The sequence below is a fragment of the Corvus hawaiiensis genome, chromosome 5 (genome assembly GCF_020740725.1).
Source record: "Corvus hawaiiensis isolate bCorHaw1 chromosome 5, bCorHaw1.pri.cur, whole genome shotgun sequence".
NCBI classification, from domain to species: domain Eukaryota; kingdom Metazoa; phylum Chordata; class Aves; order Passeriformes; family Corvidae; genus Corvus; species Corvus hawaiiensis.
In genome coordinates this window covers 75975550-76002338 of record NC_063217.1, presented here as the reverse complement: position 1 = coordinate 76002338, position 26789 = coordinate 75975550, and the positions used below count along the sequence as shown (strand labels likewise).

General features: G+C 56.6%; 2 long non-coding RNA genes across 11 annotated transcripts; one reads left to right on the top strand and one right to left on the bottom strand.

Moving 5' to 3' along the window:
• Positions 1 to 141: 141 nt before the first annotated feature.
• Positions 142 to 25792, top strand: LOC125325733. Of its 8 annotated transcripts, none has more exons than XR_007203514.1 (6): positions 142 to 184; positions 294 to 332; positions 551 to 715; positions 1809 to 2102; positions 2752 to 2956; positions 3568 to 4134. It is a non-coding gene; the product is annotated as an uncharacterized LOC125325733 (long non-coding RNA). The 8 variants fall into 8 exon arrangements; XR_007203511.1 differs by having other exon boundaries at positions 546 to 715; XR_007203512.1 differs by having other exon boundaries at positions 521 to 715.
• LOC125325734 lies at positions 5152 to 18333 on the bottom strand. 3 transcript variants are annotated; one of them, XR_007203520.1, is made up of 4 exons: positions 18291 to 18333; positions 10540 to 11047; positions 9028 to 9142; positions 5152 to 7156 (listed from the first exon to the last, which is right to left on the bottom strand). It is a non-coding gene; the product is annotated as an uncharacterized LOC125325734 (long non-coding RNA). The 3 variants fall into 3 exon arrangements; XR_007203519.1 differs by lacking the exon at positions 18291 to 18333 and adding an exon at positions 11958 to 12141; XR_007203518.1 differs by lacking the exon at positions 18291 to 18333 and adding an exon at positions 11175 to 11330.
• Positions 25793 to 26789: the final 997 nt, after the last annotated feature.

Here is a 26789-nt window from a genome sequence, read left to right as displayed (position 1 = left end):
GTGTCCCTTTTCATTGTGCAGGTTTGTCCTGGCCACCTCCAGAGTCAGATCAAGATTTGAGGTGAGCCGGGGCAGTGGTGTGGAGTAGCCCGGGGATGCTCTTCTTGAGGGCAACAGTGACGTTTTCTGTTTTGTTGTCTTAGGTACCGTGAGCAGGTGTGGAGCTGAAGCTTGGAGAGAGCAGGTAAGCGATGAGCCTCGGCAGTTTCGAGGGAGGGGGCCTTGCGGAAGGGGTCTCTTTTGGCGTGTGTTGTCAGAGGCTGAATTTTCTCGTTGTTCTCCATCTTTCGCAGCTGCCAAAGCGGACCGTGGGGAACGTGTTGACATCTGAGGTGCTGATGCATTTTTTCTGTCAAGGATGGATTTTGTCCATTTGTCTTCAGAAAGCTAAGTGTTGGGAGCAGTGGTTGGGAGAAGGGAAAGGCCTTTGGAGTTCCAGGAGGCAATTGGAAGTTAGCTTAGAGGAGAGGGCTGTTGTGGGAGGGTCCCTTGGAAGTAAAGGGAGAGGGTTTCTCCTCAGCATCACCTGAGCCTTTGCTGGGCAGGGCAGTTCCCACCCATCTCTGTCATCGGCCTTTGAGTCTCGACATCATCGTGGATCTTTTTGCCCGAGGAGCTCGCCTTCAGATCTGGCACGATCGCCACGGTCTCCATTTTACCTACTCGCTGGCGTAGCCGCCTGCGGGCATCTTGGCCACTTGCTGGATGGTCAAAGGTAAGGGATCAAAGGTCGGGTTGTCAAGGAATGGGTCAAGGGGTTAAAGGTCAGGGAGTAAAAGGTCAAGGCTCGGGCTCAGGATTAGAGGTTCCAGCATGATTTTCCACGGTGGTTCCCAGTGTGGGGACACGGGGTGTGGGGTCAGTGGCGCCGGGGGCGGGCAGGAGCCCCGTGGGCAGTGGCCGGCAGCGGCGGGGACGCCTCCGTACGGGTCGCGCCCCTCCACTGCCAGCAGAAGCCCCCCTGCGCCGTGCGGTGCCCGGCCGCACTCCTTGCCCTCCCCGCCGCTGCCTTCCCGCACTCCCACCGCAACCCCTGCTCCCCTCCAGCCCAGGGAAATGCAGGAAAACACAAAATCATCGAGGTGGAACAGTCACCGGAGCTGCCCGAGCCATCCCCCCGCCTGAAGGCGGCAGCTGCCCAGAGCCAGGGGCACCCAGCAGGATGCAGCTCCTCTTTCCCAGGAGCTGGAGGCAGGGTTTCCCAGGCAGGGGGAGCAGGGAGAATTTCAGCTCCCAGCAGCTCTCTGTGAGTGCTGGATGGACTCTGGGCTGAGCCAGGTGGGAGGTGTGGGGGGTGTTCATGTCCCCAGGAGCTGCTCAAATCCACCTTAAACTCCTGGAATGGTCTGTGCTGGCAAGAACCTTACAGACCATCCTGTTCAGCCCCTTGCCATGGTCAGGGACACCTTCCTGGGGTGTCTGTGCCAGAGTGGTGGAACGGGCAGGACTTACTCCCTGAGCCCAGTCCCGGGCAAGATTGGGGTTCCCATGGGAAGAAGCCTGTGAGCTGCATTTCCGGAGCTGGGAGCCTCCATGCCTGGGAGTGTTTCCAGTACTGCTCTTTGGCTTTTTCCATAACTGGGCATGATGTTTCTCCCCAGAGCAAGGTGGTTTTCCCTGGATTGTTGGGGTTACACACTGGCTGTTTGACAGCTCTGTTGTCTCTTTCTCCTGAATGGAAGAGCGAGGAACGGGGGATGCTCCCGACTGTCCCAGGGATGTGGGAACAGCCCAGTTCCAGTGAGGAATGTGACGCCCAGCTCGTGGCGTGTGCCCTGAGATGGTCTTTGCTGTTGTTTTGTCCTTAGAGCCTGTTGGAGTGCTGGCCTGGATTTGGGAGGAGCCAAGTAGCCTGGAGCAGTGAGGTTTTTCCTGTCAGAAATCCATGCTGGGGATGTTTTCCCTGGCTGTCCCAAGGGGAAGGAACAGCTCTGGAGTTTTTGCAGCCACAGGCTGGGGATGCATCCCCTGAAAACCAGTTCAGGATCGGTCATCTGACTCTGTCCCTGACCTGTGGCTTCCAGGGAGCCTTCTGGTCTTCTGGATATTCCCAGGAGAGGATATTTCACCACGTGACTTTTAAGCCAGGAATTCCAAACCCAGTAAGTCGGTCACATTCTATGGGAGCTGCCCCAGTGGTGGGATGGCAGAGGGCACACCCGACGCTGCTGTTTGGGACATTCCCGACTGGAACGGGAGCCAGCTGGGCATTTTGGAGCGCTGAGGCCACCAGGGCAGCCTTGAGTGGCATTCCCAGGCAATGCTGAGGCATCCCATGGCTGTGGCACGTGGCAACACATGCCTGATGTGGAGCAGAGAGAGGAAGGGAGAAATTCTGAGTTGATGGGAGGAATGGAATTGGGCTTTCCAGAATGGAATTGGTATAGGTGCTGATGGTATCATGGAATCATGGGGTGGCTTGGAAGGGACACAAAGACCCTCTGGGCTCTGTTATCCCATCCCGTGGCAAAGAACACATCCAAAACTGCCTCCTCACTCTCATGGAATGGCAGTGGGTGTTGGGAGCTCTGGCAGGAGCACCTGGAGACCAGGTAAGAATAGCAATGGCATTGTTTTGGCTGCTGCTGGATGTGGCTTTCTCTTTTCAAGATGTTCCTCTGATTGATGTTTTCACAGTAGCTTGCTAGGCCTCATTTGAGGATAATTCCAAGAATTTGGAAGTCGTTGGAAAAGAATGAGGAAAAAAGGTGAACCTGATCCATTCCTAGTAATTCTGAACTTCTCTTGCAGCACCGTTCCAGGGGAAAGCTGGTGAAAGGATAAAGATGCAGAGGAACAAGTGTTGTAAACCCCCCTGCCTCCCTGACAAAGCAAACCTTTCTGCAATCCCAGTAAATCTCTTGGAGAAGCTGTGGGATCATAAGGTTTCCTAGGAAAGGAAAACTAAGGACAGAGATGAGGAAAGAGGCTTCCAATTAACAATGATTTGATGGAGGTAGGAATGATTCTTCTATGTTTGATGCACCCCTTTTTATTCCTGGGATAATTTTAAATGATTTCTTTAAAAAATCATTTCAATTTGGGAATTCAGATTAGAGAGGAAACGATGCAAAATAAATGCAGGGAGAGATCACAGAATCATCCTGGAATGGCAGAATAGTTTGGGTGGGAAGGGATCTTAAGGATCACCTCATTCCATCCACAGGGTGCTCCAAGCTGCGGCCAGCCTGGCCTTGAACACTTCCAGGGATGGGGCAGCCACGATTTCCCTGGGTTTACGGGCACAAGAGGGAATTTCCAGCAGGAACTGAGGGGTTTCCCTTGCTCTGCCTGGCCCTAGCAGGGCTTTGGGAGGCAGAGGCTGTGGGAACAGGAGCTTTGTCCACTGCCTTGGGGGAGTCTCTGATGTCCCAAAACCCAGCAGAGCAAGTGGTTGTGGTTTAACATCCCATTCAAAGGAGATGCCAGGCCAGGAACGGGAATGGACTGCAGAGCAGGGATGGTGCCCAGCAGAGGGGTGACTGTCCAGGGGGTCCCAGCAGTCCATCCCTGCTGCCCAGGTTTGGGATGAGCAGGCTGGTGACTGTCCCTGTGCTTGCTCTGCAGGATGAGGAAGCCAGGCCTGCTGAGGAGGAAGATGAGGAAGTGTGTGAGGATGGAGACAGCGGCCACCAAAGGCTGGGGAAGGCACAGATCCAGGTAGGAGACGTTGCCTTGCGAGGAGAGGGACTTGTCTGTCCCGTTGGAATTTGGGGCGTGAGGCCAGTGGAACAAAGGGTTTGATTCCATTTTCTTGCTCAGATTTTCACGTGCCTTAAGAGAGCTTTGCGAAAATGTCATTATCCCTGATTGAGTCTCTGAAAAACAGGGATTGAAGCTTTCAGAAGGGGCCCAACCCTGCCTGCATGTATCCAAGTGCAGCCCCCACTCCCTGTTTTTGTGTACAGCTGGGATGAGACCTCAGCTGCTGTTACTTGCCAGCTCACAAGTTGTGTAGCTCAGAGCCTCAGCCATGAAGGGCCAGGCTGTGTTTAAAACAGCCCAAGGTACCAGAGAGCTGGAGTAATTTCCTAGCAGGTAACTTGACTTGGAAGCTGCATTCTAAAATTTGTCCACATTTAATTTATGCCCCACATGGAGACACCTAAAGAAGCAGAGGTGGGGTGTTCCTAAGAAAAGAACATCCGAATTCTTTGGTGGTAGAGGGCTTAAAATTAAAGTCTGAGTGGAGGTGCCTTTAGGACACTTCCATTCCAGTATCTGAATGGAATTTAAATGAAGTAGCCAAATCCTGACAAGCTTGTATGAACTCCAAAGCCTCTGCAAGGGTTTCACAGCCAGGGAAGGAGATAAGAGTCTGGAGTCTCTCCCCAAAACCTGGCTGCTGGTTTGTTTGGCCAGGCATAGGAATAATTGTGTATTCCCTGGGGCTGTCCTTATGGGGAGAGGTTTACTTATGTGCCCTGGGTTTATTCAGTGCATCTTCAAAGTGATGGAAATTGATTTCACTGAAAGGCCAGGGGTGCCAAATGTTTTCCCCAGCCAGAGCTCGGAGCCAGCCCAGTGGGAAGGGGTTTAGTGGCCATTTTCCTGCTCCCTTGGGCAGCAGCACTGGAGCACTCGCACCCAACCGTGCCCGAGGTGCCGAGTACTGGCAGGAGGCAAAGCCAGGGACTGGGCAGTAGGAGCTTGCAGTGCTCCTGGAAGCGCAGACCTGGAGCCGTGGGTTAGAACTCCCAGGAGCTGCTGCCTCACTCAAACCTTGTTTAAAGCTCAGCATGCCTCCTGCTCCCTTGGAATGATTGTTGCTTCTGTTGTTGCTCTTTCCCGATCCATTATGATTATTATTGTAAATTGCCACTCCATTTCTTCCATAGCCCTTTGCTTCCCAGAGGTGGTGCTTTAGGAAAGCCCCTCCAGCCTGGGAAGGGGCTTTTGGCTCCGGGTTCATTCCCAGTCCCCATGAGCAGCTGGACCTGTGCTGTCCCCAGCAGGTGCCTTTCCTTCCTTCCCTGCTGCACTTTGGCTTTTCAAGGGCTCTCTGGGGGGCTGAGGGAGAAGTTCTTTGTCATTCCAGGGCAGCATAAGCCCTGATCCCACTCAAAGCAGGAGGAATTATTTCATCCTTGTTTTTGGATACACTTTTGGTGTTTTCTCTCTTTTGCTGACACTGTGTGGTGAAGCAGCAGCTCCCTGGAATAATTTTTATTTGTAAAACAATGAATTCCCTGCTGGAATCCCAGTCACAGCCCCCCAGATCAAGGTGCAGTTTAAGGCCTTACATCCTGACCAGGACAAGTTCCTGTCCTTAGACATGGAAACCAGGAGAAAACTCAGACTGGATTGGAGCCAGCATCCAGAATGGGGAAAGTGAGGCAGCGTGCTTGGCCCAGGCTGGGGCTGGTACAGGGGGTGTTCCCCATAGGATGACACCCATGTGGAGCAGATCCTTTTCTTCCTTTGTCCAAAGTCCAATGGCAAAGGAGCAAATAACCCACAAGTGGGGCCTGGAAGGAAAAACGGTTCTGTTAAAATTAGGCAAAGAATGCACTAAGAAAAAATGGACATCCTTTTTAGGTATGAAAGTAAGTAGGGGAGAAATGTTGAAAAAGAGCTCTTTTATTTGGTGCCACCTCTTATTTTTTTATGGATAAAACCCTCTAGTGAGCAATCAGAACAGGAGTGGGAAAGCCAGGAGCCTTTGACTTCCACAGTGGACTTAATTTCCATGCTTAATTTCAACAATTTCTTCTCTCTCTCAGGACAGGAAAACCCACTTAACTTGTCCCATCTTTGCCAAAAGCTTTGGTATTTGAGCAGCCAAACCCAATGGGCTCTGGCCCCACCAGCCTGTACTGGAGGGCCCCTGGTCCTGCCTGTGGTGTGGGATGAATCCCCAATTGTCCCCAGAGGGGGCTGCCCTGGTCCCTGCAGTGCCCAGCACCTGAGACACAGAGAGAGCCCTGTCCACAGGGGCTCCTTGTCAGGAATGTGGCAGCAGCCCCAGGAGCAGGCTGGAGGTGAGAACTGGGGCTGTGTTTGAGACTGACCAGGTCAGCTCAGTGTTTACCTGTGGGGGGAGTTTGGCCCCCCACGCTGAGTTGAAGCGGGATCAGGGTGACAGATGCTGCATTTTGGGCACCCTGAGAGTTTCTCTCCCCCTTGGAGATTTCCTGCGGGGATGGGGCAGGGCAGGGAGCAGAATTAACCCTGCACCTCCCATGGGCACTGCTGGCCTTTGTCTCTCTGTTGTGCCATCAGCCTGTGGGAATTTGCTGCTGCCGCTGCCACCCCACCTGGGGGCTGCGTGCTCCTGGCAGCCCTTCCCAGCCCCACAGCCGAGCTCCAGCGCTGCCTCCAGGCTGGGTTGGGAGAGTTTGCTGGGAATGTGCCTCATCCCTGGGAGTATCCTTTCCTTCCAGAGTGGATGGATGGAGCTTCTGGGCTTGTCAGCTTCAGAGTTTGCTTGCAAAAGTCACTGCAGGGAAGAATGACAAGGAGGTTTGTCAGAGTGGTGCTGTCAGACCCCACCTGCCAGTCTGTGCTTTGGGTTGGAGGTTGTTGTGTATTGGCTCTGCAGGGAATGAATGTCCCCTTCCCACCTCAGCCCAGCAGATGCCAAGGGCTCTTCCTGGAGTACTTAACTCTTTGCTTCCCTTTGGGATAACTTAATCTCCACCCTTCCATGAGCAATTCCTTGGCTTCTCCTGGAGAAAACCCCACAGCAGAGGCAGTCTGCAAAGGAGCCCAGAGCTGTGCTTGGAGCAGAGAGTGCTGAGAGCTGCGTGTGCCTCTGCTGCCCCAGGCTGGCAATATCCCCATGGCACAGACTGGGCAAATGGGATTAGAGGGAGCACAATCCCTTCCTGGAAGAGGTTTTCTCCTGTGCAGATCAGGCACAGGGCAGGAAGGGAACTTTGGAGATCAGCTGCTTTCCCCCAGAAAGCATCACTCACACCAGCATGGATGACATGACCTGTGCCTACTGCTCACCATGCACCCGGCCAGAATCAAGAGCAAAGGTGGGTTTGGGTGTGAGCACTTGAAATAACTTTGAAAGAGAAGCAATCACCTTTTGCTGCTTCTTTCTTTCTTTCAGGTGCTGGGATTGCCTCTGGGCACATGTGCTGAGCTCTCCCTGCAGGGAACTGTCAGGCCTTAACAGCTGTGAGGTTGTGTTCTTCTCAGTGGGGAACTGGAGATAATAATTAATTAATTAATTGATTGCAGTAATGTTTTCTGAACCTTTCCCCTTTCCTGGTAGATCTTCTCTCTCTGCCTCTGAATTTACAGCTGTTCCCTGGTGTCATTGGCCCTGCCTGAATTCCTTGCAGCTCCTCACTGGGAAAACCTGGGATAACTTCAAGGGGACAGAGGAGACATTTTTAGCTGAAAACCTGGGGTGACTGAGAGGGGACACAAGAATTGTTTGTGTAGGAAAATGGGAGGGGATGTCGAGCGGAGCAAGGTGGCATTTTTGAGGGAAAAGCTGAGGTGATGTTTAGGGGAGAGAATGCACATTTTTGGGGCAGAAAAGAGTTAATATTGTACAGGAAGGAAAAACTGGGGGGTAAAACTTGATGTAATCTGTAGGGGACAGAATGAATATTTTGGAGTAAAAATGAGGTACTCAGTAGTAGACAAAGAAGGAAAAGTTTGGGAGGCCAAACTTGACAAAGTCTCAAGAGCAGAGAATGAACACTTGGAGGGAAAAATGAGGTGATGAGTACTGAGCATGTGGGGAAAATTTGGGGGCTAAATCTGAACTAATCTCTAGGGGAGAGCATGAACACACTGAGGTAATATGAGGGAATCAGTTGTGGGCAGATAGGGAAACTTGTGTAAAAATAATATTAAATAAGCTGTAGAAAGAACATTTTGAGGTAAAAATGAGGTAAGCAGTAGTAGACAGATGGAAAACTTTGGGGGTAAATCTTGATAGAAGCTACATGGTAGAAAGGAAATAAATATTGAAGGAAGAATGAGGGAATCAGTAGTGGACAGGTAGGGGAATTTTGGGGGGTCAAACTTGAAATAATCTAAAGGTTGAGAATGAATCTTTTTTGGTAAAAATGAGGTAATAAATTGGGGACAGTTAAGGAAAATTTTGGGGGTTAAACTTGAGGTAATCTCTAGGGAGAGTGTGACCACTGACATAAACTGAGGCAATCACTGGGGCTAGACAAGGAAATTTGGGGTGTAAAACTTGGGAAGATCTGTAGGGCAAAGAATGAACATACTGAGGAAGCAATGAGGTGATCAGTAGTCAAGATGAGGTAGAATGTGGGGGGCAAACCCTGAGGTAATTATGTAGGAACCATAAGTGGTTTTGAGAAAAAATCTGAGCTAATTTGTAGGGGACAGAATGAACATTTTGGGGGTAAGACAGACATAACCTGCCTGGTTTTGGTTTTAAAATCTTGTCAGTGTACAGGGGACAAAATAGACATTTTGGCAATAAAATCCGAGTTCATCTGTAGAAGAAAGAACTCATGTTTTGAGGTAAAAAGGAGGTGATCAGAACTGGGCAGGTAGGGAAAACTGAGGGGGTAAAATGTGAGGTCATCTCTAGGAGAGAGAGGAGCATCCTGAGGTAAACTGAAGGAATTGCTGTGGACAGGTGGGTAAATCTGACGGGTAAAACTTGAGGGAATCTCCATGGTAGAAAATGAGTATTTGGAGGTAAAAATAAAGTACTCAGTGGTGGAGACGTACGGAAAATTTTGGGGGTAAAATCTGAGGTGATCTGTAGCAGAGAGAATGCACTTGATGGGGTAAACTGAGGTAATCACTTATGGACAGGTAGGGAAGTTCGGAGGGGTAAAAATTGAAAGCATCTGTAGGGCAAAGAATGAAAAGATTGAGGTGGAAATGAGGAAAGAGGTAGTGGACAGGTGGGGAAAGTTTTGGGGGCAAATGTTGTGGTAGTCTCCAGAGCAGAGAAAGAATGCTTCCTTGTAAAAAATGAGGAACTCAGAAGGAGACAGATGGGGACATTTTGGGGGTAAAATCTCAGGTCATCTCAAGGTGAGGGAAGGACTATTTGGAGGTCAACTCAGCACTCACTGTGTCCTCCTTCTTTGGCAGCAGCTGGCAGGGAAGGGAGAAGAGGCCTCGGGCTGGAGAGGGGCAGGAGAAAGGCACTGTGGGCAAAGGCACCTCCCTGGCATCCCCAGGGCACCTGTGGGGAACACAGTGGACACTTTGGGAGCAAAGGGAGGTGATTGCATTGTCCCTTTGGGGGATGCTGGCATTTAGATCATTCCATCCGTTTGCCTGCTGACATTGCCCAGCCCAGGGGCTTTGGCTGCCAGGGCAGCACAAAGATTGTTCCCTGGGTGGTGCGCAGATGAATTCTACCCCAAGCCCTGAATTCCCTGCTGCATTGCCACTGGAATAGCCTGCCAGCGCCTCCTGGAGCATGGATATTCCCATGCAGAGCTGCCTATTTAACACCAGGTGTGTCAGGAACCAGCAGAGCTTCCAGGGAAGCTCAGCAGGGTCAGGACAAGGACAGCTTCATGTTCCATAGAATTTGCTGTTTGTAACCCTCATCCCCCAGCCCCCCCCCAATGTCCCTGGGGGCACCTGACAGAGTTCCCTGGAATTCAGCTGCCTGCACCCCCCCGAGCCCGGGCTCCAGGTGATATTTTAAAGCAGGAGAAGGCGCTGGCCGGACGCGCTCCCAGCCCCTGCTGAGGCAGCCCCTGTGCCCACGGGAGGACTTGTCTCCCTGCAGGAGCTGATTTCATTCCAGAGCCTCAGGAGTGGCCTCTGCAAGTTCTTTTCCCTCAGGAAAGGGATGCACATCCCCGCCTTCAGGGCACCAGCAGTGGGAGCCACCTGGGAAAGCTTTCCATCAGTTGTGCAGTTCCAGCTGGCTCCCCAAAAACTCCCAACTCAATCCAAACAGATTTCTCTGACTCTGGCCTTTCATTTGAAGGCATCTCTGAGGGCATTGCTTGGCATTTCATTGCTGTGGGGGAAGCTTGCCTTGGCTTTAATGCTGCTGAGGGATGATGGCCTCAGGCTGGAAGGGAAGGCATTTTGGGTGGCTGGGACATACCTGGCAGGAGTGTGGGAGGTCAGCACCAGGAATTGCTGTCTGAGCCCCTCTGCAAACAGCCCGTGCTGACATTCCCCAGTGCCAGCTGTTCCTTGGGGTATTTTTGGGGTGTCAGTGAGGTCTGTCGGGGCTGAAGCATCTGCGGGTGCCTGTTCAGAGCAGCCCCTGGCCGAGGGGCCGCGGGCAGCCCTTTATCCATGTCCATCCCAGCACTGCCCGGGCAGCCCAGTGCCCGTTCCCGGCATGTGTGTTTGGCACGCTGTGTGCCACAGGCAGGACACTGCAGGCACAGCTCCTCTCTGTAAATCCAAAGCACAAGAGCTGCTGCTTCCCTTCCTGGGCCTCCCAGCCTTCTCCTTCCCCCTGTTCCCTGCCAGCTGGGACACACAGAAGGAGCACCAAGGAACACTCCTGGCAGTGAGCAGGAGTCGCTGAGAGCTCTGTGCAGCTCTGGGCTGGAAAAGCTGGCCCGGCCTCAGCAGCCCCTGGGATTTTGGGCTGTGAACACTCACCTGTGGGAAAGGCCCCTCTGCAGGCAGGAGCAGCCCTGACCCTCTCCAGAAGAGCTTTGGCTGTGGACCAAGTAAACCCTCAGGACTTGCCTTGCTCATTTCTCCCTGGAAAGGGCCATGGAACGAGCACCTTTACAGCTATTGGGTAAATCCTGGAAAGGGCAGGAAATCAGGTTATGGGAAGAGTTCAGTGCTGTCACACAACTGCTCACCTGTGTTGTTGCATGATCAGATGCTGGCCATGGAGCTCTGCCCTGGGGCCATTGCAGGGGCTGGTGTGGAAAGCAGCATTAGCATAAAAGAAGGAGCTGTATTTGCATAGGAATGACCTTGCTGGCACTTGGCATTCCTATCCCAGGCAGGATATTGCCAGGAGCTGAGATTGGCTTGGCTGGAGCAGGGTGCTGAGAGTGCCCAGGTGTGGGTTCAATCGCCAGAGGAGCCATTCACATAAGGGTGCGACTTGGTGGTCTTTGTGTATCCATTCCCACTCAGGATGTCCTGTGCTCTGGAAATAAAGAAGAAACATTTTTCACTGGACTTTTAAAGCCAGTTTTTGCATTGGAGCATACCAGCCCCAGAGAAAGCAGCGGGGGGGGGGGGGGGGGGGAAGGAAGGAGAGCATCAGGTCTCACGCGGCAGTTGCGGGATGAGCGGCTCAAGCAGCAGCGAGCCCCGGCGAGGCCCCGGTCCCGCAGCGGGCACAGTGAGAGCAGGAGCGGCAGCAGCGGCCTCGGCGCCAGCGCCCGGCCCGGAGCGGCTCGTCCCGCTGCAGCCGCGCTCGTTGGGCGGGGCCGCGGCGGGCGGGAGGTCCCCGGGGGAGCGGCCCCGGGGCAGGGGGAGGCGGGCGCTGCTGTGCGCAGGGGGTGCGGCGGCCCCGGCAGTGCCGGGGCTGGGGGAGCTCCGCGTCCCCGCGGGGGCTGCGGGCGGGGCCGGGCCGGGAGCGCCGGCGCTCCGGTTGCGCCAGGGGGCGCCCCACAGGGCGGGAGGCGCTGAGGGAGCGGCGGCCTCGGGGGGTGCCGGGGGGCAGCACGGGCGGTCCCCGCGGCCCGCCCGCTTCCAGGCGCGATCCAGCGCCTGCTGCGGGGAAGCGCCGCCCTCCCGGCGGGCCCGGCACCGGCACGGCCCCGGCTCCCCGCGGCCGCAGCGGGAGCGTAGCCGGAGCTCCGGCGGGAGCCCAGCCCCGCGCTGGCCGCAGCCGGAGCGGCAGCGCCGGGCTCGGCCCCAGCGCCAATCCCGGAGCGGCTCTTGCCAGCCGCGGCGATCCCGATCGCTAATGCCATCCCCCGTCCCACCTCAGTTCTTCGACCCCGGCAGCCGCACCCCGCCCGTCGAGAGACAAGCGGCTCGGCCCGGGACCCCCAGCAGACACCGACAGGACCCAGCCCCGAATCCCCGGGCCCGGGTTCCGTTCCCACCTCAGCGCCTCGGGCTCGGCGCAGCGCCGGGAGCAGCCCCCGGTGCCGGGCTCCGCACAGCGCCCCGAACGACGGTCCCGCCGCAGCCCGGGATGAGCAGGATGAGCGTTCACCGCACAAAGCGGAGCGGGCGCGGATCCGCCGGCATTTACGGGCGCGGGCGGAGCGGGGCGGGGCCGGCACAGGTGTGAAGGGCGGGGTCCGCACAGGTGCGCGGGGCCCCAGTGCGGCTGCGCGGGGCGGGGCCGAGGGGATTTAAGCCTCGGGAATCGGCCCCGCCGCCATTTGCTCCCTCGGCGCTCGGTGGGAGCGGTTGTGGCCGGACCGAGCTCTGTATTTCTATATTTCCATATCTCTATGTCTCTGTATTTCTTTTCCTTTATATTTGTGTTTGTTTCTCTTCTTCTAACCCTCTCCGTTCTCCCCCCTCTGCCTCCCCTCCCCCACCCCCTACACCCTCCCCCCCCCTACCCCCCCCCTCCCTCTCCCCCCTAGCCCTCCCCTCCCTCCCCCCCAGCCCGGTTCCCCCCATCCCCCCTCCCTGTCCCCCTACACACCCCAACCCTGCCCTACCCCTCCACCCTCTCTCCCCTTCTCCACCGTTCCTTCCCCCCCCCATCCCGGGTCCCCCCTGCCCCCTCACCCTGCTCCCCTTCCCCTCCCAATTCCCCCCACCTGCCCTCAATCCTCCCCCTCGGTCTCCCACCTTTCCTCGCCCCTCCACCTCCCCCTGTTCCTCTTCCCTCTTTCCCCCTCTGCATCTCGACCCCCCCCCACCTGTGCTCCATCCTCGTCCTCCCCCCGCCTCCTTTCCTGTCCCCCCACCCCACCTCTCCCTGCACACCCGGAACCCCCCACCTGCGCTCCTTCTTTGACCCCCTCTGCTCCCTTATTCCCGTCCTCTGTCCCGTCTTTCCCCCGCAGCCGCGGGGCTCGGGGCGCCGGAGAATAAAGCCCAGAGGGCCGGAGCCCGGCGCCCCTGCCCTCGCTGGAGCCCCACACGGGCCGGGCCCTCTCGGCGGGTCCCCCGTGCAGTACAAAAACAGCGCCGGGGCTCCGGCTTTCCACACATCACACTGGGGATCCCCTCCTCAGGAGGGGTTCCCGAGGGGGGTGGGTGGGTTTCGGGGAGGGGGGTGTGTTGGGGTAGGGTGGGCCCCCTCCTCAGGAGGGGGTCCCGGGGGGAGTGGGTGGGGTGGGTTTCGGGGAGGGTGGTGGGTTGGGGCGGGCCCCCTCCGGAGGAGGGGGTCCCGGGGGGGTGGGGTGGGGTGGGCCCCCTCCGGAGGAGGGGGTCCCGGGAGGGGGTCAGGGTGGGCCCCCTCCGGAGGAGGGGGTCCGGGGGAGGGGGTGGGGCGGAGGGGGGACTTTCCCCCCCTCCAGTCCCCGCCCCCTCTCCCGGACCCCCTCCTCCGGACGGGGCTCCCCCCGGCCCCCTCCCCGGGACCCGCTCCTCCGGACCGGGGCCCCGGGGGGAGGGGGGGTGGGGTGGGGGGGGGCCTGGCGGGGGGGGGCTGTTGGTTTGGCCTGTGGTCTCTATGTCTGTTCATGCTGCAGAGTGACGTGACCCACTCTGCTTCCCCCCCCACCCCACCCGCCCCCCCCTCCCTCCCCCCGGGGCCCCGGTCCGGAGGAGGGGGTCCCGGGGAGGGGGCCGGGGCGACCCCCCTCCGGAGGAGGGGGTCCGGGAGAGGGGGCGGGGACTGGAGGGGGGGAAAGTCCCCCCTCCGCCCCACCCCCTCCCCCGGACCCCCTCCTCCGGAGGGGGCCCACCCTGACCCCCTCCCGGGACCCCCTCCTCCGGAGGGGGCCCACCCCACCCCACCCCACCCCCCTGGGACCCCCTCCTCAGGAGGGGGCCCGCCCCAACCCACCACCCTCCCCGAAACCCACCCCACCCACTCCCCCCGGGACCCCCTCCTGAGGAGGGGGCCCACCCTACCCCAACACACCCCCCTCCCCGAAACCCACCACCCCCCTCGGGAACCCCTCCTGAGGAGGGGATCCCCAGTGTGATGTGTGGAAAGCCGGAGCCCCGGCGCTGTTTTTGTACTGCACGGGGGACCCGCCGAGCGGGTCCCCCGTGCGAGGCTCCAGCGAGGGCAGGGGCGCCGGGCTCCGGCCCTCTGGGCTTTATTCTCCGGCGCCCCGAGCCCCGCGGCTACGGGGGAAAGAGGGATGAGATGGGGTAGGGAGAGGAGTCGGGGTGGCTTGGGGAGAACGAGGGGGGAAGGGAAAGGCCGGGTGAGGGGGAGGGATGATAGAGGAGGGGGAAGAGAGGGGAGTCGGGTTGGGGAGCGGGGTACGGAAAGGGGAGAAAGGAGGCGTGGGGGGGTCGGGGATGCACAGGGGAGCAGGGAGAGAGGGTGGGTGGCGCTGGGGAGAGGGCAGGCGGGGGGCTGGGAGAGACAGGGAGGGTGTGGGGGAGAGAGAAAGAAACTGGGGGGGTAGGAAAGAGGTGATAAGCGGGGGAAGAAGGAGGAGGATAAGGGCAGGAGAAACAGGGGGAAGAAAGAGGGGGAAGAAAGAGGGGGAGCGGGGGCCTCTCCCGGGCCACGCCGGGGGAGCCCGACCCGGCCGCAGCCTCCCCGAGCTCTGAGGGAGCAAATGGCGGCGGGGGCGATTTCGGGGGCTTAAATCACCTCGGCCCCGCCCTGCGCAGCCGCCCTGGGACCCCGCGCACCTGTGCGGACCCCGCCCCGCGCACCTGAGCCGGGCCCGGGGCCGCCCCTGAAGCCGCGCCCTCGGCCCCGCTCGGCCCCGCCCGGGACCGCCCCAGAGCCCCGGCCCCGCCCGGCCCCGGGGCCCGCCCTGCCCGGCACGGGGGCGGCTCCATCGCTCGGGGCCCCGCCCCTCTCTCCCGGGCCGGACCCGCCCCTCTCTCCCGGGCCGGACCCGCCCCGCGCACGCACCGGGGCCGCACCGGGGCCGCCGCGGGTCCCGGTCCTGCCGGCGGCCGCTGCGGGTCCCGGGCGGTGCCGCCTCTCCCCCGGCGGGATCGGGGCTGGGATCGGCACCGGGAGGAGCCGCTCCGGGACGGGCGCTGGGGCCGAGCCCGGCGCTGCCGCTCCTGCTCCGGCCGGCTCTCCGCGGGGAGCCGGGGCTGTGCCGGCGCCCGGGCAGCCCCGGGATCCCGAGCCGGGCCCGACGCGCCGGGCCGGGCTCCGCTCCCAGCCCTGAGCCCCTCCCGGAGCCCGCCTTGGGCCCCACGACGCGGCCCCGGGCTCTGCCGCCAGCCCCGGACGCGGCGCTGAGTCGCTGCTCCCGAGCGCTGCGTGGGGCCGGCGAGCCCGGCTTCGGGCTGTGCCTGAGGCAGGACTCGGAGCCCAGAGACACAGACTCGCCCTGGCCCCAAGAGCCCGCTTTGAGCATCAAAACACGGCACTTGGGCTTTAATTCAGGGCCAGCAAAACGCAGCACTTCCGTTTCTCTTTGTGAGCCCAAACACACAGGACTCGCTCTCTTTCTCAAGCCCTGAAAACAGGATTTAGTCACTGTTTCTGAGTCCCAACTCTGGCCATAGGAGCCTGCGCTCAGGACTCTGTAGATAGAGAAATGCTGCTAGCAAGGATTTTCTTGCTATTTTCTGAGACTTTTCTCTCTCACAGAAGAGGTAGCAGAATTATGTAAACAACCAAGCCACCTGCAACCTTGAAAAGTCTTCTTTATGGTACAGTAGAAAAATATTTTGACAATGGATGTTTTAGGATTTTAGCCAATCACCCCCAAGGGGAGGCTGATCCTTTGTCCAATTAGACTGTGAAGAAAGAAGTCTATAAAAGAGTTTGTAAAATAATTAATCAATCTTGCTGCACAATTCCTGCCTGCTGGATCTTCTCTCCTCCTCCTCCTCCTCCCTACGGCTGCGGGACACAGTGATATACCCTAGGGCCTCGGCCTGCGGTAATAGGACTCCACAATGCAGGATTCAGTCTCTGCTTTTAAGCTCTGCACCTGCTTTTGAGCCCCCGAAACGCAGCACTGGGTCTCTTTTTGTGAGCCCAAAACCGCTCCTGTCCCTCGGGTTCGGAGCCCCCAGAAGTGCCCGGGGCCATGGCTGGACCCCAGCTGGGCACCAGCAGCCGCTCCCTCACCCCCCGTGGGATGGGGAAGAGACCAGAGACAAAATTCCAGCTCAGAACAGTTTAAGAATGGAAACCAAATACAATCATTTGAGATTAATGACAACACATAGTGAGAGCAACAAGAGCAGTGGTAGGTAACACTAATGAACAGGAGAGGGAGAAAAACTCCTCCACACCCGCCCTGTTACGATCCGGTTTAAACCCAGAAAAGCAAAGCAAGCTAAGTCTCTGTGCATAAACCAGAAAGAACTTAGAAGGTTCAAAATATCCCCAGAAACGAGATTAAAACCAAACGAGGCTAGATGTTGTTGCCAAAAAAATGGATGTATTTTATTTAATAGTAGAGAGGCAAAGAGAGGGGAAGAAAGAAATAGAAAACAGAAGGGTGCGTGGGGGAACAGGGAGAGGGGTTGGATGGAAGCCCATCACCCATCTGAGGGTGCCAACGACGTCTCGTTGCTCCCCTCCATCCGGTCTGCCGGTGGTGAGGGTCCCCCGTGGGCGCTGTGGCCACGCCACCACATGCTGCCACAGCCGAAGGGTGCAGAATTCCGTGGGTTAATGCACACTTTGGGCCAGGCGGGAACGCCCACGTGCCTCTCTTGCAGGGGCCGGCTTGACACTGTCCCTTGCAACACTGAGGGTCTGTTGCATCATCTCTGGTGCTCTGCTGCAGGGTCTGGGGGCCCCTGTGCTGGGCCATGTCACCCCTTCTGCTGTGGATGAGCTTCCTCCCCCCGGTGAGGACCCCGCAGCTGGGCTCTGCACAGTGGAGGATGGGCGGTCACTGCGTCTGTGACCACCGGCTTTTCCAAGGTACCCAAAGCCTCTCCTCCCTCCACCCCTTGGTGCGAGCCCGGGCAGCTGATAGCCCTGGGGCCGTGCTCCTCATCTTGGAGGTGTTAAGCCTGAGCTCCATGAATATCCCCAGCCCTGAGTTGTTACTTTATCTTATCTTCATCAGCGAGCAGTGTCAGGCCTCAGGGCCCCATTCAGGGTGTGGGAGTCTTCTGCAGCTTTTGTAGTACAGTTTCAAAAGTCTTTTAAGAAAATGTTTAAGTCATAAAACATAGTATTTCAGTCTTTGAAACCCCTCCCTTTAACGTTATAAATCCAAAATCTAATCCAGAGCACCAGAATCTCCCACTGTGGGGGATTTCCATATTCCTGTTGCTTTCTCTGTGTTCTGTCCTGGGGATTTGTGGACTGAGGGAGGCACTGGCCGCTCCTCTGGCCAAGGGGAAGGCTCCTGTGCTATTCCCATGAAGAGAACACCTGGAATTACTGTCCTGGGAGCCCAGTCCGGTCTTTCCAGTGACTGGGGGGCACCCAGAGGGTCTTTCCATGAAATGAAAATGAGACCCCGGCCCAATGCATTGACAGCAGGATTGGACACTCCTGGCCAAGGTGACCAGTCCGTGGGAGTCGGACCGGTGACGATCCAGGGGGGATCTTAAGTTGGATACATGCAGATTTCATCGTGCAGAAGCTCCAATTCTTTTGGCACCTCTTGTTTAAATGTCTCCCCACTGGAAGAGGTCAATTAATCTTTGTAATGACCTGACTGCCAGAGGCAGGGAAAAACAATCAGCGTTCCCTGAACGCCTCCATCACTTCCATGTCCACCTGCAAGGAGTGGCCGATGGGCAGGAGCCTGCCCAGAACAGGCTCAGAGATGGGGCTTTCAACACAAACCATTCCACCATTCCATGATCTCTGCCTGTATTAATGTTGCACTGTTCCCTCTCAAATTTAAATTCCCAAATTTAGATGATTTATTCAAGGAATCATTTTAAAATTATTCAGGAATAAAAAGGGAAGCATCAAACATATAAGAATCATTCCTACACCCACCAAACCATTCTTAACTGGATGCTTATTCCCTCATCTCTGTCTTTGTTTTGCTTTCCTGGAAAACCTTGTGATCCCAGAGTCTCTCAGAGCAATGTACTGGCATTACTGGAAGGTTTGCTCTGTCAGAGAGCCTGGGGGGTTTACAGCACTTGTTCCTCTGCATCTTTATCCTTTCATCAGCTTTCCCCTGGAACAGTGCTGTGGGAGAAGCTTGGAATTACTAGAAATGGATCAGGTTCACATTTTTTCCCCACCAGTTTTCAACTGTTTTGAAATTCCTAGAATTACCCTCAAATGTGCCCAGGAACACTGCTGTGAAAGGATCAATGAGAAGAACAGCCTGAAAGCAGAAAACCACCTCCAGCAGCAGCCAGAATGATCCCATTTCTCTTCTTACCTGGTCCTGCCAGAGCTCCCAACAGCCATTCCCATTCCAAAACAAGAGCTGTGGAAGACATTCCTGCTGTCCGTGAGGGTGAGGTGGCAGTTCTGGATGGTCTTTGCTGTGGAACCAGACAACAAACAGAGTGGAAATGATCTTGGTGGTCCCTTCCAAGCCAAACCACCCCGTGATTCCATGCGTGGATCAGCACCTGTCCCAGCTCCACTCCAGAAACCTCCTCCCATTAACCCAGAACTTTCCTTTTTCTGCTCAACATCAGGGATTTGCTGCCGAGTGCCCCGGGCAGGGGACGCCTCAGCCTTCCCTGGGACCGCAGCATTCCCTGGGACCGCAGCATTCCCTGCGCTGCCTCAGCACTCCCTGCGCTGCTGTTCCACGCCGATCCCGTGGTCCAGCGCCTGTGCGGGCTGCAGTGCCGGGCTCTCCCCACAAGGCGGCAGCACCGGGAGCGAGCAGCCCCGGCCGGTCCCGCTGGCTCGGGGCAGCTGCGCCTTGAACCCGCCCTGAGCCGGCGGGGCCGTGAACACAGCGGGCACAAACCCCACCGGTGCCCTTTATTTCACCCTCAGAGGCACAGGATCGCAGCATTTCCTGGGCTGCAAGGGACCCGCAGGGAGCATCGAGTCCAAATCCTGGCCCTGCACCCCAAGAATCCCACCCTGTGCCCGAGAGCCTTGTCCAGACCCAAACTCTTCCCCCAAGATCCTGAAAACACAGAGGGGCTGGGAGAAGGATGACCATGGAGGATTTTTTTATATAGATCTCCTTGTACGATCGTTATATAATATTATTAGATAGTCCAGGAACCCATCCCTGGGCCGGGGCAGCCATCCCTGGGCCGGGGCAGCCATCCCTGGGCCGGAATACCGATCCCCCGCGGCCCCCACCGTCCGCTCGGGGCTGTCCCCGTTCCCCGCTCACCTCCGAGCCCAGAGCACCCGCCCCGGTGCCCCCGGCCCGGCAGCGCTGCTCCCCGGGCTCCCCGCCATTGCCGCTCCCGGCGAAGAAGGGCGGAAGTCACCGGGACCGCACCAATGTGGCTATTCGACCTTCTCAAGATGGCGGCCGGAAGGACCCCGCTCCGTCTATTCGACTGCCTGAATGCTCCCGCCTGCCGCAGGCGCCGCTGACCCCACAGTCGGTGTCCGCATAGCGGGAAACGCCTCAGAAATCTGCGTGCAAGCGCTGGGCTGGCGTCGGCGTCGGCGTCGCGTTCAGGCAGCCGAATAGACGCACCTTGGGGGGGGGGAAGGGGGGGGGGCCTTCCCTGCCGCCATATTGAGAAGGTCAGAAAACAGCGTACACGGCCGCCATCTTTAGTGTGGCGGTGACGAAACTTCCGCCCTTCGCCGCCATCTTTGGTGCTGGCAGAAGCCACTTCCGGTCGAGCCGCCATCTTTAGTGTGGTACCCTTAAGGGGCCCCCCCGCCCCTTACAGGGGCGTCTATTCGGCTGCCTGAATCCGGCCCGGACTCCGACGCCGGCCCCGCGCTTTCTGCGCGATTTTCCGCGGTGCTTCCCGGCGCGAGGACACGGCTGGTGGGGTCAGCGGCGCCGGAGGCGGGCGACTGCTCCGCGACCGGCGGCAGGCATCGGCAGGGACACCTCTCAAAGGGGCCTAGTGCATCCGCCATCTTGAGTGTGGCGGAAGTGTAAACCACCCTCTGCAAGGTCCTGGCAGGTTCTAATAAAAACGTCACTTAACGCCGTCCCGAGAGCGCCCAACTGCGCCTTCCTTTCCGAGCCGCCTCCTTGAGAGCGACACGCGGGCGGCTCGATTCCGACCGTGCCCGCCCGGTGCCCCCCGCCCGGGTCGCGCTGCGACCGCGCCTCTGCTGCCCGGCAAAACCGGCCCCGCCCCCCGCGCTGTCATTCCTCGCGGTCGCCGCCCCGCACGGCGCCCACTCCTCTCCATAGCTGTGGCCCCGCTCACGCACGGCCGTGTCCCTCGGCGCTCCGAGCCGCCCTTCGCCCCTCCCCTCCGCTGACAGACCCAGCCCCGCTCGCTCCCGCTCCTTGCCCTTGCCACGCTCGGCAGCCACCGAGGCCGCCGCCCTCTCGGCTCAGCCGGCACCGGGCGGCAGCAGCGCCGGGGCGCCGTGTCGGGGGCGGCAGTGCCGCGCTCTCGCCACCAGGCGGCAGCAGCGCCGCCCAGCTCAGCCCGGGGGCAGGGACAGAGCAGAGGGAAAAGCCGCCTCTGGGCGCTCTGCAGCTCCTGCAGCCCGAGCGTCTCGGCTCCTGGGGCCAGGCACTTGCTTCTTTCCTTCCTACAGAAAAACGCCGGCTCGTTATTCGCAAAACTTGCTGATCTCTATTCCCAGCTTCTTATATTCCTGTATGCGACAGAGTAGAGAGAGAGGGCTGGCGCATTTCAAAATCAATTTACATCTAAATCAGTAGCATTTGCCTAGAGATGTAAAAATGAAGAACTTAACAGGTTTTAGTATTCTGCACACATGCCTCGCTGGGAGGAATGGAAAAAGTTAAAAACAAATGAAACTTAAAAAGTAGAAAGTTAGAAACAAAGTTACAACAGCAGAAATTTAGAAACAAACAAAGAGGTAAAATACAAGAAACAAACAAATTTCTAAAGGTAGAAAGTTAAAAACAAACCAAGTTAGAAACAAAAAAAAAATTAGAAACAAACAAAATTAGAAAGGTAGAAATTTAGAAACAAACTCAGAAAGGCAAGTGTTGAGCCTTTGACAGGGTACCCTTCCTTCTCAGACCAGGGTGAAAGAGCAGAGGAGGCTGCTGCTCTGCTGAGTTCTTTATTTCACGGTCTCACAGCTGTCTTGAAGGCAGAGTTCGAATGGGGTCACATGATAAAGCCAAGCAGCAGCAGCAGGCAAAACCAGCTTCTTCTATATGCTCCATACACTGTATTTTTTCTTACAGAAGTGTGGATTCTATTTGTTAATTGACCAGTAAGATTAACACACCATTCTAGTTTTCTTTTTCTTAACCCATCCTGGTCTAATTCTAACAGTCGTAAGCCTCACACAAGTGTCATCTGCCCTTGTTCCATAAGGAATCCCTCTACAGACAGGGAGTTGTCACCGGCCCCGTGCTCATGGGCTGCAGGGGACGCCTGCACTGAGGAGGAAATGGAAACGGGAAAGAGGGAAATGCAACCGGATGGGACGCACCTCTGGCACCACATTTCCTCTTCTTCCTGCTGTCCTGGAAAGTCCCAAGTAAATCCAGTCCCTCAGACCTTGCCTCCCTGAACACCAGGAGAGCCGGTGTTTTACCCAGATCCCAGTGCCCTGCACGGCTGCGCTGACACGAGCGCAGGCCGATCGCTCCGCCCAGCACCATCCCTCATTTGCCTCCCACGGCTCCCCAAGCGGCCCCAAACCGCCCCAGCGTGTCTGTGCCGGGGCCAGGGCCTGCCCCGAGCCCGACCAGAGGCTGTCACCCAGCCCTGCACCAGCTCCCACCCCCAGGAGAGCTGGGAATGCACTGAGAGCTCGGCTCCCCGGGCTCCCCAGCACCCAAACCGGTCCTCACACACACAGAAATGCCCAACCTGCCCCTCTGGGCACAGCCAAACACCACAATTCCATCATCCCCAAGGAACTCTGGCACTTGCCTCTTCACCTCTGCCCATTTCCAGTAGCCGGGGCTAGGACCGGCCTGTCAGAAAGAGCATTCCCTAGCCAGTTCATCCCAGCACAGAGGAGAAGAGGAGCCTGTCCCTGACCCACACCATGGGCAGGACAAGGGGGGCCCTAGCTGGCTTTGCCTACTCCAACACCAAAGCTCTTGGTCCCGAAGATGGGGCGAGTTCAGTGGTTTTTCCTGTCCTGAAAAAGAGCAGAAAAGGGAAGTTAATCCCACTGTGGAATCCAAGACTCCTGCATTTCATATTTCTGCTCTGATTGCTCACCGTGCAGTTTTAGCCATGGGAAAAAAAAGGAGAATGACACCATATCAAATAAAAAGTTGATTAATCCATGTAGGGGCTGTGGAGAGAAGGATACAAAGGAACTTTTCCATGATTTTGGGGCTTGAAGAGGGAGTGAATTTCCCTCGAAGCTGGGAAGGGCCTGAGGATGATAAAGCAAAGGAGCAGCTTCATCTCTCCCTGGCAGAGAGCTCTGGGCTCCATTATGGATACAAATCAATCCCAGCAGGATTTCAAAGGGTTTCTTTAGGATGTCAGGTCCCTCTTTATCAGATCCCTGCTGGGATTCAGGGCCTGCCTGGTCACGGGGTGCTTTGATAAGGGCTGGATTTAAATCCCAGATCTGAGAGCAGACATGAAAGTTCCCTGGGTTTCTAAGGGTTGAAAAGCTCGAGCTGGATTCGCTGCAGAGCTGAAAAGTCAGGATAAGAGAGAGCAAGGAGTGGCCAGCAGGCTCAGGCTCCTGATCACGCCCCTGGGATCCATGGCATCCATAGGATCCGTGGCCTCTGGCACGCTGCTCCAGCACCCTGCAGGGTGACTGACAGCCGGGCAGGGGAAGGAGCCACCAGCAGCTCTGCGATGTGCACCATCCTTCACCTTGCACGTGGCCTAAACAGCCACCAAGCACCGATGGACTGACTGAGCCGAAAATATCAGAGAGATCTCAGTTTGCACTCCAAATTCCCTGCAGCCTGTTCCCTTCCTGATCCATCCCTTGAAGCAGCAAGAGTGGAATTCCTCCCGTGGTTGCTCTTTCCCTCCTGTTTTCCACGCAACAAGAAAAAGCAGCCACGTGAACAGGAGTAAAAGCCCCAAACCCACAAAAAAGCACATTCTCAGCATCACTAATCCCTGCCAAATTGCCAGGAACCTTCCAAAACTACATCCAAGCTTGGAAACAGGGAGCCAGTTGTTTGTTTAAGCAGCTATTGATCCAGTCTTTTCCAGCTAATTAAACTATTCACTATTTAAACTCATTAAACTGCTCATCCTGCTCCTGGCAGCCAGAGGCAAAGAAGAAATCGTGTCTAGATTAAATGGTGATGGTGAATGTGCCCATGCCAGTCCTTGGAGAGGTTGGAATTGCATCCCTGTTCCTCTGCTCTCTTTTCCTTCCTTTTTCCTGCAGTGATTCCCACCCGGATTCCTCAGCTCCAGCTCTCTGAGCAGCCTCATGGGGAGCATTTCATCCCCTTGGAGCCAACTCCATTTGTTGCATCCTTCATGCCTCAACCACCCCTAAAAGCAGGGAAGTGCTGATGGGCAGTGCAGCTGCTTCCACTCGGGAATGTTTCCAGTGGAACAGCGAGGGAATTCTGAGAAGCTTCCACCCACTGCACGTTATTGCTGGATAAAAGGTGAGGCAGCAAAGGATCAACAAAGGGAGATTTCAGCAAGACAAAGTCCAGACAGAGAGGCTGCAAGTGTTGCTGGGGCTGCTAAGCTGGGAAAACTGCAAGGTCAGGCTGTGGGAACATGGATTATACTGAGGTCTGGAACTGGTGTTGGGAAGAGAGGGAGAAGGAGAAGGAGAAGGAGAAGGAGGAGAAGGAGAAGGAGGAGAAAGGGCCCAAAGTAACTGCACAGCGAATTTCCTTACCATGAGCCAGGCTCATTCCCTGAGCTGACCAATATCTCTGAGCTCCCCTTCATGGCACAGCCCTGCCAGTAAAGAACAGAAGTTCCTGCTGCTCCCACTGGAATTCTGTAGCGTGCCTGGCATTCCATACGTTCTGCTGCCTGAGAATTCCTGCAGCCGTCCTTGGGAAGAGCAGTTCACTGCCACAGGAGGAACAAGAGGAAAGCAGTTGCCACTCTCGGGTTCTGTGCTCTGTAAAAAGTAAAACCAGATCAAGATCAAAGCTCCATAAAGCTGGAACCATCTCCAACCTCGGGACAGCCCTTCTGTGGGAAAAGCGTGGATGGGCAATTAGGAAGGAGATCATCATGCACATGGGCAAGGGGGGGGAATTAAATTCTGTTGCTTTCTGATTGAGGCCTGCTTCAATTTGCAGCCTTTATAATATCAGTTTAATGGGACTTTTTGTGCTTTAAAGAGGTTTTTATTAGCTGGGGGTTGTCCCTGCCTGGACTGAGGCACAGCACAACGAGTCTCCTGCCTCCTGAAGCCGTGTCGTTATCCCAGCATCTGAAATTAAAAACCAGCACTCTGGGAAACCTCTCTACTCTGAGGAGAAGTGTGTTTGGGTCTGTGGAGAGCCTGGAACAGCTCTGAGAGACACCAAACATCCTGTGGATCCCAATGAACAGCAAAACATTCCAGCAGCTCCTTCCAACACCGCCCTTGTAGGGAACTCTGTCACCCCAGTGGGTATTTGTGGGAGTAAGGAAGAAATCCCACTGATGACCTCAGGGTGATCACCTCTGGTTCGTCTGGGGATAAATCTCCTTTATCCTTCTGGGAGAATAAAGGAATCCAATGCTGCCTTAATCCCCTGCTCCTCGGAGTCTGGATTTCCAGAATCCATCTCCTGGCCCAGCATGGGAAGGGTTGTCCAGTGCTGGAACAGCTGCCCAGGGCAGTGGTGGAGTCACCAACCCTGGAAGTGCTCATAAAATACATGGATATGGCACTTGAGTGTTCATAAAATACATGGGGAAATATAGGGATAAATACAGGGGGAAATACGTGGATAAATATATGGATAAATGTATATGGATAAACATAGATGGATAATCCACGGATAAACATATGGATAAATATAGGGATAAATATGTATGGATAAACACAGACCTTGCCTCCCTGAACACCAGGAGAGCCGGTGTTTTACCCAGATCCCAGTGCCCTGCACGGCTGCGCTGACACGAGCGCAGGCCGATCGCTCCGCCCAGCACCATCCCTCATTTGCCTCCCACGGCTCCCCAGGCGGCCCCAAACCACCCCAGCGTGTCTGTGCCGGGGCCAGGGCCTGCCCCGAGCCCGACCAGAGGCTGTCACCCAGCCCTGCACCAGCTCCCACCCCCAGGAGAGCTGGGAATGCACTGAGAGCTCGGCTCCCCGGGCTCCCCAGCACCCAAACCGGTCCTCACACACGCAGAAATGCCCAACCTGCCCCTCTGGGCACAGCCAAACACCACAATTCCATCATCCCCAAGGAACTCTGGCACTTGCCTCTTCACCTCTGCCCATTTCCAGTAGCCGGGGCTAGGACCGGCCTGTCAGAAAGAGCATTCCCTAGGCAGTTCATCCCAGCCCAGAGGAGAAGAGGAGCCTGTCCCTGACCCACACCATGGGCAGGACAAGGGGGGCCCTAGCTGGCTTTGCCTACTCCAACACCAAAGCTCTTGGTCCCGAAGATGGGGCGAGTTCAGTGGTTTTTCCTGTCCTGAAAGAGAGCAGAAAAGGGAAGTTAATCCCACTGTGGAATCCAAGACTCCTGCATTTCATATTTCTGCTCTGATTGCTCACCGTGCAGTTTTAGCCATGGGAAAAAAAAGGAGAATGACACCATATCAAATAAAAAGTGCCCTTTTCCAGCATTTTTATTCCAGGCATTAAAAGGATGCTCATTTCTCTTCTAGCATTGTTTCCCTCATTTTAGGAGAACCGTTTTCATCCCAGACCCCACTCGTCAGTTGTTCGATCCTCTGGCACTGGATTTGGACAAAAGAAGGGACGCACCTGGACTGCAGGAAATCACTGAGAGAAAACCCTTCCAAAACCTGACAGAGAAAAACAACAGGAGATGCAGGAAGACACATCCCTCATTTGCACGTCCGGAGTGCTTTTGTAAAGACTTCTCTGCATCTGGACGCTCTTTGCTCTTGGCTTTCTTCACAAGAATGCATTTGCTGCTAAACACGTCTCAGACCCTTACTTGATCGGGATAAGGTGGGATGGAGATGAAGACTCACACAGGGAATAGCCAGGGAGATGCAGGGCCTGGGAACATCAAGGACGGAGAAGAGAAGGAACAGGGATTGTTTTTCTTGTTTAGAGCCAGCAGTGCTGTGAGCTTGGAGAACACACGGCACCGCAGGGATCCAGGGCAGGAGCGGGATAACTCCGGGATAAGGGGAATCTGCTCCCACTCCAGGGCTGTGCCAGTGAAGGAGGGGAATTTTTTAGTGCCTTCATTGCACGCAAAAACCAAACCCAGCACCACCGAGCTGGACTTCCGTGAGCTGCAACACAAAGCGGCCCCTGGCCTTTGGGGGAACACAACCTCCCCGAGTCACGGAGCCAGGGGATGACACTTGGGAATGATCCTTGCTGCCTGCAGGCAAATCAGATGAGGGAGCCACAGGAGCTCTGGGGTTTCCTGCTCTTCCTGCAACACCATCGGTCCAGACCAGGAGACCTTTCCTGGAACAGATCTTCCCTGTAAAGGGAGCTGCACCAAAGCTCAAGCCCTCATTTAGAGACCCCTGGAAAAGCAAAGGTGAGAGGGGATTACCTGGAGCCCCAGGGGACCGAGGTGAGGGCGATGAAGAAGCACACAGCAAAGTGCTTCCACTGCTTCTCACTCCAGCAAGGGGAACATCCCTGGAATTTCATGTCCAGCGTCGCTCCCAAGCCCCACCGGTGAACCCACACGTACTCCAGGACTGATCTCCTT